A 12,066-nucleotide genomic window follows, 5' to 3' on the forward strand; every position below is an offset into this window, starting at 1 on the left:
TACGCATAGCAGTTTTCAAAGCAGCCCAAGTAGCCGGAATAGGATATAATCTACAATGCTCAGACCACCAAACACATGCAAAACTAGTGAATGCACAAATAACATCAGGAACACGTCTTTCCTCGGGATATTGTAAACATGTAAATCGTTGTTTAGTTTCTAACTCCCAAGTAAGATATATATCAGGAACATATCTACCCTCAAATGGTGGAATATTCAATTTTAGTTTAGGGAGATGGTCATGATCTCGTACCTGAGGGTGAGCCCTACCATTGCCATTATTTGCATGTGGACGACCTGGTGGTTGCTGTGCTGGTGGTGGCACGTAGTTCTGATTTTGATCAACCTCATCCTCATAATCTCCCACATAATCATCCTCCTCCACATCAGCAGTAAGAGCCACAGAAGTATCAACAGCAGCACCAGTAGTTTGGCCCGACTGAAGAGGGACACGGCTCGCTCGGCGGAGGGCTGTTTCCCGATGTGGAGGTAGTCGGTGTTGTTGCTGTTGTTGCAGAGGTGCGGCAGGAGCAGCCAGTGGTGGTGGTGGAAAACGCGAAAGCAATTCAGCAAACTTGTTATCGAGCTTTGTTTCAAACGTCTTCTCCATGCCATCTATCTTCTCCATGGCCTCTTCAAATCTGTTTATCACATCTTGCACCTGTACACTCATCATTTGCTGAAACGTATCATGAAGCTCCTTGTTCGTCAAGTTCTCCCAGTCAGTCTCGTCGGATTGTGATCCTGGCATGGTTAGCAGCAATAGAAACACACAAGAATATGATCCTACAGACTACTAACAAGTGGTGGTGGTGGCGGGTGTCACAAATCCGTCAAGCAAATCTCAAATTCTTACCAGTTCTTACCCAGCAGCAGGCGATGATCGGCAACCGTTATAGTCAAAACTCTCAAAAGCTTGGATAGAGCGATTGCCAGGGAGAGTCAAATGCACGACGTAGATGTATGTGGAGCTGGGAAGGCTTATAGTATGGTAGCAAAAAGGGTCAGCAATAATCAATTCAGAGATGCAAAGTTGAATAAACGCTCAACGACGGTACTGTGCTGGTCCTAGGCTAGACCGTGCTAGAGACGCGAGCCTAGAACACTAACAAAATCACGGCGCTGCACGTAAATAAGGGAAAAGCACACTCTGGAACTCTTTTTTTTGCGCTCCTTTTTTTTTTGTAAAAAATCACTATAATGGTGAGTGTCTCAAAACTCTTCCCTCGTCAAACTGATAGGATGGGCATGAAATTTTTTTTTCACTTTTTTTTCGGAAATCAGGGCAGCGACGACGAAAAAGTGCGACAAAAAATCACTATGATGGCACGTGGCTCAAAAGACTCAGAAAAACCTAAAAATAGGATAGGGAAAAAAATTTCACGTGAAAATTTTGGCCTAAAAACTGCCCGGGGGTCTCCAGACTCTTTTTTTTTCCGAGACCTACGCAGGCAAGGAAACACGAATCGGAATTTAGATTGATCTCAAGAACAAACCTAATATGAGAAGAACTCGGATTGGTGGTGGATATATGGTTGTGGTATATGGCAGCGGTGGTGGTATATGGTAGCGGTGGTGGTATATGGATACAGATTGGTGGTGGTATATGGATACGGATTGGTGGTGGTATATGGATATGGATTCAGAGCGGTGGCGGATAAGCAAAAGTGGTAGATGGGCGATGATGATGGTGCGGCATCGGCGTGACAACTTATGACCAGAACTCGGAACTCTAAAAGACTAGACTCTAAGACCAGCAACTTGACACGACGATGCAACCGCAAATTCAACAAAGCAAAAACCCTAAAAAGATTATGCAGAGGCTCAGATTGGTTTGGATATGATGAACTAACCCTAAATTTTTTTGTGGCTTTTTCGTGGACTATAGGTATGAAGAACAGACTCAATCTAATCTACGAAAAACTGTAAAATCTCACCGAGCAACCTGGAAATCTGATACCACTTGATAGAGGCTAAGGTGTCCCGATGTTTCGGTGAGATGGTGGCTATCGTTTTCTGTGGGAGTCGACCTTGACGATCCGACTACGAACGTGCGAGACGTCGCGCCTTAGCAATCGCTAAACCAACTTCCGAGGGTTATTGACCACGCCGGAGCACGATCAACCTGACCACGGGGGTCTGTTTCCTGCGAGCAAACGAAGAACAAGCAAGAAACTGAGATTGCAATCTGGATATTGCGAATATAAGATGAAAGCTTTATTGATCAAGGTGGGGTTCTGTGACGTCTTGGTCTGGTCGTTGGACACAAACGAAGTACGCGAAGTTGCAGCTATGGCGAACTTTTAATCTAAACAAAACCCCAAAGTCTAAACGACGCCCTAAGGGCTGTATATATGGAGGAAGAGGAGGGAATTTCGTGGCCCTTGAGGGTGGGGTCCGAAACCAACCCTAACTCTTGTTTTCCCACACATACGGACTCTAAAAATAGCCTATACTTAAGTATTTCGAAATTACATGGGCCTGGCCCATTAATAAGGTGACGCAGCACCTAGAATAGCCTATGGACGAATATTATGAAGTGGCATCTTGTATATTTCGTCCAAGGCTTCATGCACTCCTTATGGCGGCTTCAAAGTCCTGAAATCATCACTTGTAACTCCGTTCTTGATCCCCTTGCGCATGCCATCAACTCCATGCGTGTTCTTGCTCCAATGTTCATCCTTCTCCAAGCTAGGCACTTCATTTGTAAGCAAAACAAATGTATCAATTTAGGCAGCATCATAATCTCATGAACATTAGAATCATTACCAAGAAACGAAAGTACCTGGTAATTTAATTGGCGTGCGCGAGCTCTAGTAATTGGTCCAGTATATGTAACAGTAGGGGCTGTGGGTGTAACAATGGTATTGATGTCCTCATCAGATACATCAAGACGCTTGATATATTTTCAATCAGTACATACCTTAACAAGATTTTGAAGTAGTTCAAAATGGAATAATCGAAGAAGGAGTTCTTGCCTGTGTTGCAAGGTGTGAGGTTGAGTAAAGACTCAAAACCCGACCACGGTAGAAAATAGAAAGAGAATGAAAAGTCATTCCCTATGCCTTAGTCATAGGTTCTACAAAGTATGCTATGCTGTGTACCAGACCTATTGTGTACCTCACCATAAGTTTGGAAAGAGGATACAATAGTGATCTAGGAGTGGATCACTGGACAACGGTCAAAAATATCCTTAGTGGAATAAGGAAAGGTTTCTCGGTTATGGAGGTGACAAAGAGTTCGTCATAAAGAGTTACGTCGATGCAAGCTTTGACACCGATCTGGATGACTCTAAGTCTCGATCTATATACACATTTAAAGTGGGAGCAATTAGCTAGAGTAGCTCCGTGCAAAGCATTGTAGACATAGAAAATTTGCAAAATACATACGGCTCTGAATGTGGCAGACCCGTTGACTAAATTTCTCTCACAAGCAAAACATGATCACTCTTTGGGTGTTAATCACATAACGATGTGAACTAGATTATTGACTCTAGTAAACCCTTTGGGTGTTAGTCACATGGAGATGTGAACTAATAACATAAAGATGTGAACTATTGGTGTTAAATCACATGACGGTGTGAACTAGATTATTGACTCTAGTGCAAGTGGGAGACTGAAGGAAATATGCCCTATAGGCAACAATAAAGTTGTTATTTATATTTCCTTATATCATGATAAATGTTTATTATTCATGCTAGAATTGTATTAACCAGAAACTTAGTACATGTGTGAATACATAGATAAACAGAGTGTCCTTAGTATGCCTCTACTTGACTAGCTCGTTAATCAAAGATGGTTAAGTTTCCTAGCCATGGACATGTGTTGTCATTTGATGAACGAGATCACATCATTAGAGAATGATGTGATTGTAACGCCCTCGATGCGGCTATATCTCCCACGTGTCGAAGCACGACTTAGAGGCATAACCGCATTGAAAGCAATGTCGCAAGTGAGGTAATCTTCACACAACCCATGTAATACATAAGGGAAAGAGATACATAGTTGGCTTACAATCGCCACTTCACACAATACATGAATATAACATTACATCAACCAGATACACACAAGGTACATTACATCAACCAGATACACACAAGGTCCGACTACGGAACCCAAAATAAAAGAAGACTACCCCAAATGCTACACAGATCCCCGATCGTCCCAACTGGGCTCCACTACTGATCAACTGAAACGAAACAACACAATGAACGAGATCTTCAACGAGCTCCTCCTTGAGCTTGGTTGCGTCACCTGTACGATATCATCGAGCACCTGCAAACTGGTTTTGGAAGTATCTGTGAGTCACGGGAACTCAACAATCTCACACCATCGCGATCAAGACTATTTAAGCTTATAGGAAGGGTAAAAGGTATGAGGTGGAGCTGCAGCAAACGACTAGCATATTTGGTGGCTAACATACGCAAATGAGAGCGAGAAGAGAAGGAAAAAGCATGGTCGAACAACTATGATCAAGAAGTGATCCTAGAACAACCTACGTCAAGCATAACTCCAACACTATATTCACTTCCTGGACCCCGCCGAGAAAAGACCATCACGGCTACACACGCGGTTGATGTATTTTAATTAAGATAAACTTCAAGTTTTCTACAACCGAACATCAACAAATTCCCATCTGCCCAGAACCGCGGGCACGGCTTTCGAAAGTTCAATCCCTGCCGGGGAGTCCCAACTTAGCCCATCACAAGCTCCCACGGTCAACGAAGGATATTCCTTCTCCCAAGACAATCCGATCAGACTCGGCATCCCGGTTACAAGACATCCTCGACAATGGTAAAACAAGTCCAGCAAAGCCGCCCGAATGTGCCGACAAATCCTGATAGGAGCTGCACATATCTCGTTCTCAGGGCACACTCAGATGAGACTAGCTACGAGTAAAACCAACCCTCAAGTTTCCCCGAGGTGGCCCCGCAGGCAACTCAGTTCGGACCAACACTCAGAGAAGCACTGGCCCGGGGGGGTTAAAATAAGATGACCCTCGGGAGCGCGACTCCCAAGGGAAAAGTAGGTGGTGGTGAGGCGAATGGTAAAACCAAGGTTGGCCTTGCTGGAGGAGTTTTATTCAAAGCGAACTGTCAAGGGGTTCCCATTATAACCCAACCGTGTAAGGAACGCAAAATCCGAGAACATAACACCGATATAACGGAAAGTAGGGCGGCAAGAGTGGAACAAAACACCAGGCATAAGGCCGAGCCTTCCACCCTTTACCAAGTATATAGATGCATTAATTAAATAAGAGATATTGTGATATCCCAACAAAATATCCATGTTCCAACAAGGAACAAACTTCAATCTTCACCTGCAACTAACAACGCTATAAGAGGGGCTGAGCAAAGCGGTAACATAGTCAAACAACGGTTTGCTAGGACAAGGTGGGTTAGAGGCTTGGCTTAACAATATGGGAGGCATGATAATCAAGTGGTAGGTACACAGCATAGGCATAGCAAAAGAGCGAGCAACTAGCAAGCAGAGATAGAAGTGATTTCGAGGGTATGGTCATCTTAACTGCAAAGTTCTCCGAGAAGATGAAAGCTTGATCCTCGTAAACGTACTCAACAGGCTCCTCGAACACGAACTCATCTCCCGGCTCTACCCAAGCAAGAACAACAAGTAAAGGGAGACACCATCAACCACGTGCAATGCTCAAGCAACATGATGCAAACATGGTATGATATGCGGGATGCGATATGTGATGCATATGCATGATTTAGAAAGGAATGATTGAACCTGGACTCAACTTGGAAATCCAAGAGTGCCACTGGAAACAGGAGTTGATTTCGGTCGAAATCGATATAAAGATCACCGGAATCGGATGCACGGTTTGGAAATGACAAGCAAAACAAATATGGCACCGGTGTGCGATAAACATCAAGTAGCCATATAAATGCATCAAGATAAATAAGCTACTGCACACAAACATGACAAAAAAATACATGGCAGGGATCCACTCAAGATGCTTGACAAAAGATGAACACTGAGCTACGGCTAATTCATTTAATAACAGGCTCAAACAAGCATGGCAAAAATGCAAAAGATTACAGGTTTCAGACTTAGTGAAAATAACACAAGTCAGGAATTTATCTTCAGGAAGCAATCTTTAGCGCATGAAAACTACATGCTACAGGAACATAACATGGCAAAGCAAGGCATGGCATGTAGCTACTCAAAGCATACAACAAAAGTCCCTTACTGACCATAAGCCAAAAGGGATCAGAAAATACAATTGCATGCATCTGAACATAGCAAAAATATAAACAGATTCAGACTTAGTGAAAAACTGGAGCATGGCAAAACAGATAACAAGTAGGCATGTTTACGAGCTCGATGCACTCACTACGAGGCATTGCATGACAAACTAAGCATACACCCAGCAAGTAGATACGGCATAGAAGCTAGACATGGCAAGAACAACAACATAACATGCACGGATCAACAACAACAAGCTTGGCAAAATTGCTAAACATGTTAACAATCTGCCAGAAACATTTTATAGCAAAAGTAGAGCTCGATTGACTCAAACTAGGATGCTCCATAATTGCAAACAAAGACATGTATGGATAGAGCATAACATTATCTACAAAACATTCTTACTGATCATGCTCAAAAGAGGCACGGATCATTAGGAAACAATATGAACATATGTCATAAAAATAATGACAGGGCAAGGACTTAGTGAAATTCTAAGTCCCTGAAATCAGTATCATTGAGTAAGCTACTTTGCATGCTTGTGCTAGTCAGCACAAAGATCACAAAAATACATGGTATACACCCCTATAAAGATAACATGACATTCTACAAAACACATGTAGAGCTCCAGATCATAGCATGCACACATCAATCATGGCAAAAATGACAAAAATGCATTTGCTGAAACAGATTTGAAACTATCATCACATATCCCTCTTCCAATATCATTTCAGGCATCAAGATGAGCTCAAATGGAAATGATGCAATCTAACATATAAAGCCTTCTAGAGTTGTAGTCACAGCGAAGGCCTCGAGCGCACGGTACCACACGAGGAAAAAAAAGCCCACCGCACCGCGCCGCGCGTGGGGGTGCAGCGCATCACGCGAGCGAAAAAACCACCGCACCACGCACGTCGCATGATAAAAGGTGAGCGGGAAGCAGACCTAGCCCACCCCGCGACCCTCGTTCCTCATGCGCCGCCGCCGCCCCCCTCCTGCGATGGAGGAAGTGAGAGGAAAGAGGAGAGGGAGGTGAGGTAGCAGGCAGGAGAGGGTCACCGGCTGCTGTCGGCCTGCGCCGGCGAGGTCGGGCGCGACCTGGCGGTTGGTGGCGGCTCGATCCGATCCTGGATCGGGAGAGGAGGAAGGGAGGTGGGGGGCCGGCCGTCTCTGTGCCTCCTCGACGCCGAGCTGCGGCTGCTCCGTGTGTGTGCTCTCTCTCTCTCTCTCTCTCTCTCTCTCTCTCTCTCAACCACCGTGCTGTGACGTTGCTTCCCAAATTGACCGTTGCCTCGTCTCCTCCGACCTCAATACCGTCCTGGGCGGCGCCGGTACCGAGGCGCCACCTCTGCCTCCAACCCCACTGGGCAAGGAGCTCGAGGTGTTTGGGGGATTCTTGTCCCTGATGTTAATTAGGGTGACTATGCCCGTGAGTTCGCCCGTGCCCATGCGCTTGCTGTAGCCATGTGGTTTCTGAGAGTATTGTGCTTGCTTCAAATAGATTATGGTGGTTGGATTTGGTTCTCTTGGTGGTATCTTCCCTACCATCTCATTTTTTTCGTGGCCAGCAGGAGTAGGAGGAAGGGAGGAGGAAGGGAGGATGAGGAAGTAGACCAGCAGGAGGAAGAGAGGATCTCGGGACGCGCTCCTTATTGGACTTACTGTAGTATAAACAGGTACATGTTGTGCAGCTCATGCTTTTTTCTCTTGCCATCAGTGAGCTTTTCTCCTTTGATGTTACTGGTTTTGGTATGTTGTCCCCGTCGATGTGTGTTACCTTAGTTGATACTGCTTGGTAGCTTTCTTCTTGTTCAGGAAATGGTCACGGTTAGTTAGATTTCTTTGTTAGTTCCTGTCAATAATATTCTCATCTCTAGCTACATTCCAACGGAGGGATTTTTTTGTTCTCTTTCTTGCTTTGTTGGGTACCTTTACTGGCGAGCAAAGCTTTGGATGTAGCTAAATTCATCCAAAGTAGATTTTTGTTGTCTTCCATGCAATTGCGGAGCTACCACCAAAAAGGTGGGCAGGCCAGAGACTACAAACTGTGCTATCAAACTGAAAATCACTGCATTGTTGTGGGCAGGGCTTCATATAAACTTCTTTTTGCTTCAGTCTTGGGTGGGCCATGACACATCCGGCCTGGCCGTAGCTCTGCCGGTGCTTCCTTGGTTTCCCGCATGCCTCATTTTTTCTCTGTCAAGGAAGGATTTTTCTGTTCTATGTTCTTTGGTTGGTGTTTCTTTTTCCTTGTACTGGAGTGTAAGAGATGAATGGCATGTCTGTGATATGATGATTAGTATGGTACTTACTAATTGGTTATTTTGGATAAACTAAGTGGGTCTGGTCCAGGATTAAGGACAAAATAGTTTCAGATATCTTAGGTTCAGTGTTATTGCTGGCTCTGGATTCAGACTCAGGTTCATGTTGATGTGTGTTGTAACAAATTAGGTGCCAACCTGGAACATGAGAAAATTTACATCTCTAGAAAAGGACCAGTTAGATGTGTGCCTTAATCCTGTTTGGTTCATATGCATTGCTTCTGCTTTTTATTTGTACTATCAAAACATTTGCCGTTTATGGATTCCTTATTAGTACTACGAGCCTGACAGGCTGTTTATTTTCTGTTTGGCTCAAATCCTCCGAATTCATGAATTGCTTATTAGTTCTACGTGTCTGGCCGGCTGTACACTGCATGGCCCCATAATCATATTTACTAGCAAATAAGATTTGAGGTGTACAATGTAATCGAATATGAAATGAGCCCTTCTTTTCATGCTTGGCTGATGTGTTGGTTAGTACTTATTTCATGTTCTGTTTTCTAGGTTTTGTAGATGGTGGCCTTACAGGTTGTGCACCATATGTTCTTAGAACCAGATTTGCTAGCCTGTGGAATTTGGATTATTTCACTGTATATATATGCTGATGTCAAGTGGCCTATCAATATTTGCTTGCTTGTTATTAGTCCTTGTTCCCTGCTTTGCTTCTTAGGTTTTGCAGATAGCCTGACAGGATGTACACAGCATGCTCTTAGAACTAGATTGGAATACGAAGTGTTTTGGTGTGACCTGATATATAGTTGATCCTTTTTCTATCCTTGGTTGATGTGTTGATACTTATTTCCCTTTCATGTTCTGCAGGTACTAAACCAGCAATTGTTGTTAGCTGTGTATTTGGAGGTTGCGCATGTAATCTGTGTATGGGTAGTGATGTTTTAGTTTACATGGCCAGTGCCGTGTCGTTTTTTGGCTGATGGCTTTAGGTTCTAGATGCTTAATTAACTTGGTATTTCTATTGTTTGATCATGTGTTGATTTTTTTACAGGCCTTGCCTTTAGCTTTGTGGAATATTTAGATCGCGGCGATAGGTTCGAGCGACGCCAACCGCGGCCAACGACCTTGATGCGGATGGCAGCGACTGAACCGGTGGACATGGTCGACGTATAGGGGAATCCACATTTCTCTTTGCTTCCATGTCCACAGGAGAAAATTGCTGAACATTTTGGCATCCCAAGATTTCCTCCCCACGGTATGCAGGTGTGTGCGGCATATGTTTGCGTAAATGTCCGAATTGGAAAGACTTCTTTCTGTGTGCATCTTCTTTTGTTCGATCTGTGTGATCTCTTGTCTTCTTTTACCTTGCTTCAACTTAATGTCCTGAACATGCTCATAGTCTTTCAAAAAAAAAACTGGCTGTAGTAACATCTATTTACATAAAAACCGGATCACTTGCAAGTCCTAATAGTAATATTGATCACTATTTTAAAGGCTAGCGACAGATTCAACTTGAGCATCTTTCCTGACCTATATATGATAAGGAGGTACTCCCTCCGTAAAGAAACATAAGAGCGTTTAGATCACTAAACTATCAGCTACCTTAGTGATCTAAACGCTCTTATTTTTCTTACGATGGGAGAAGAAGAATAAGATGGCAATGAGTCCGATAAAGTTTTTGTCAAACAGTCTGATGCTTTTATTCACGTATGTGTGCTGTAAAATTTGCGGAACCAGTACAAGTTATTGCACAATCACTGTGCCAGTTTTTTATGGCTTGTTTATTTCATTCTGTTTCGGTAGTTGCTTTCCCTGGCGTCAAATCTTTTGTTAGAGAGAATGGTTCACAAAACTGTTCTTCTTGAACCGTTATGCTTGCCTATCTGTTGTGTGTGTGTGTGTGTGTGTATAATATATAGATAGATTCAAATTTAGATGGTTGTATTTGTAATAACTGGCTCGGCTTGTACCATCTTTTGGGTTGGCACAGCAAAACTCACATTATGATATGACTTGTGTTAAGTATACTAACTCCTAACCAATTCCTTTCCTTTGAAGTGGCTCAAGGAAGCTGAAGAGGAAGGCTAAGATGATGAAGAAGAGTAGAGCCGGAGTGGAATGCATCGTTCTGCAATTTGGGTGGTGGAAATTGTTCTTACCTTGCGTCCTATCCCTAGCCTTGAACAACATCTCTCTAAATCCATCCCTGATCTGCAACACCTTTTTTTGGGAGGTTGCAGGTGTGTACGGCATATGTTTGCGTAAATGCCCGTATTGGAAAGACTTCTTTTTGTGTGCATCTTCTTTTGTTCGAAAAGGGCTAGCTTTCACCGTGAATCATTAGGACAGTGTGGCATATGAGGTGGTATAGATGGATTAGTTACAAATATATTAGGTACTTGAACTACTTATCATGATCCTGATTTCGAGCGTTTGAGCCGAGATCGATGACCGTGAATCATAAGATGACCGTGAATCATAAGGACTGTTAGAGAAGAGAAGAAGATTCTTGGTTGTTACTGTTGTGAAAGCATGGATTGTGTTGTCATCTGTTCCTTTCTCGTCTACATAAGTTCATGAATCATAAAGCAGGGCCTATGCAGCTGTACTGATGTTTGAACACTTTTAGGTACAACACATGTGCTACTATTCTCACAAAGGGAATACTTACTGTTGACCATTACTACGTATGCCACATGACAGAAACATTTGCTACTGACGGCAAAAGAATGGTAATCTCAAACAAATGCATTCTTGTGTTTCATACAAGAACATGCTGGCAAACCATGTACTAAATAACCTTTAGTACATGGATATTGATCATGATGAGCTACCAATCAGGACGGGACCACCAGTGTCATGGCCCGCTTTATCAAGGGTGTCGACAACAGGGCTACACTCACAAAGAACTGGAGCAGCCTCTTTCATAAGGCGAACATGAAGAAAGGGTGTGCATATGCTTTCGCCTTCAAGTGCATGTCCAAGGGCCTCTGCATGATTGTCTATCCAGTCTAAACAAGTCACAATAGTCCTTTGCTACGCAACTTGGTATTACTATAAGTACCTATCGAGACTTCTATATCTGGCATCATTTTGGATCTTATGTAAAAAATTATGATAATCCTGTCCGTATGACTATCATCAATCCGTACTTATTTTCATATGTTTTCTTCTGTGTCTACATATTTTGATGCATATTCTTTCAATATTTGGCTTGCTCTCGGCCTTTGCGCCATGGGCGCAACTGGTCATCTAGTGAGATGAAATGATGTACTCGTTGATACGAATATTTTGATATGCTACACGCACGAATCGGAGCAACGGTGATGAAATTATGATGCGATGAAAAATGCATAAAATTACTGGGACTTGGACGAAATTTAGACCTCTCCGAGAAATTCAATGGGACGGAGGGATCTGGGACGACGAGATCCGGGACGCGGGGGCGGTGTTTGGTTCGTCTCCTGGTGGATCTCATCCACCCGGAGCAGATCCGGCCGGAGTTGACTCCGGCGAGCTCGAGGCCGTCTCCGGCGAGGCGAGGAGCGGGGCGGCGCACTCCGGTGAGGCCCGGTGGCAGGGTGGTG

General features: G+C 43.7%; 1 long non-coding RNA gene across 6 annotated transcripts; it reads left to right on the forward strand.

The window, feature by feature from the left end:
- The first annotated feature begins 7,141 nt into the window (after nt 1-7,141).
- Nucleotides 7,142-11,642, forward strand: LOC123151163 (uncharacterized). 6 transcript variants are annotated; one of them, XR_006475528.1, is made up of 5 exons: nt 7,142-7,412; nt 7,775-7,882; nt 9,347-9,403; nt 9,531-9,742; nt 10,538-11,027. It is a non-coding gene; the product is annotated as an uncharacterized lncRNA (long non-coding RNA). The 6 variants fall into 6 exon arrangements; XR_006475527.1 differs by lacking the exon at nt 9,347-9,403 and adding an exon at nt 11,109-11,642 and having other exon boundaries at nt 7,143-7,412; nt 10,538-10,719; XR_006475526.1 differs by lacking the exon at nt 9,347-9,403 and having other exon boundaries at nt 7,143-7,412.
- Nucleotides 11,643-12,066: the final 424 nt, after the last annotated feature.

The sequence above is a fragment of the Triticum aestivum genome, chromosome 7A, assembly GCF_018294505.1.
Source record: "Triticum aestivum cultivar Chinese Spring chromosome 7A, IWGSC CS RefSeq v2.1, whole genome shotgun sequence".
Taxonomy (NCBI): Eukaryota; Viridiplantae; Streptophyta; class Magnoliopsida; order Poales; family Poaceae; genus Triticum; species Triticum aestivum.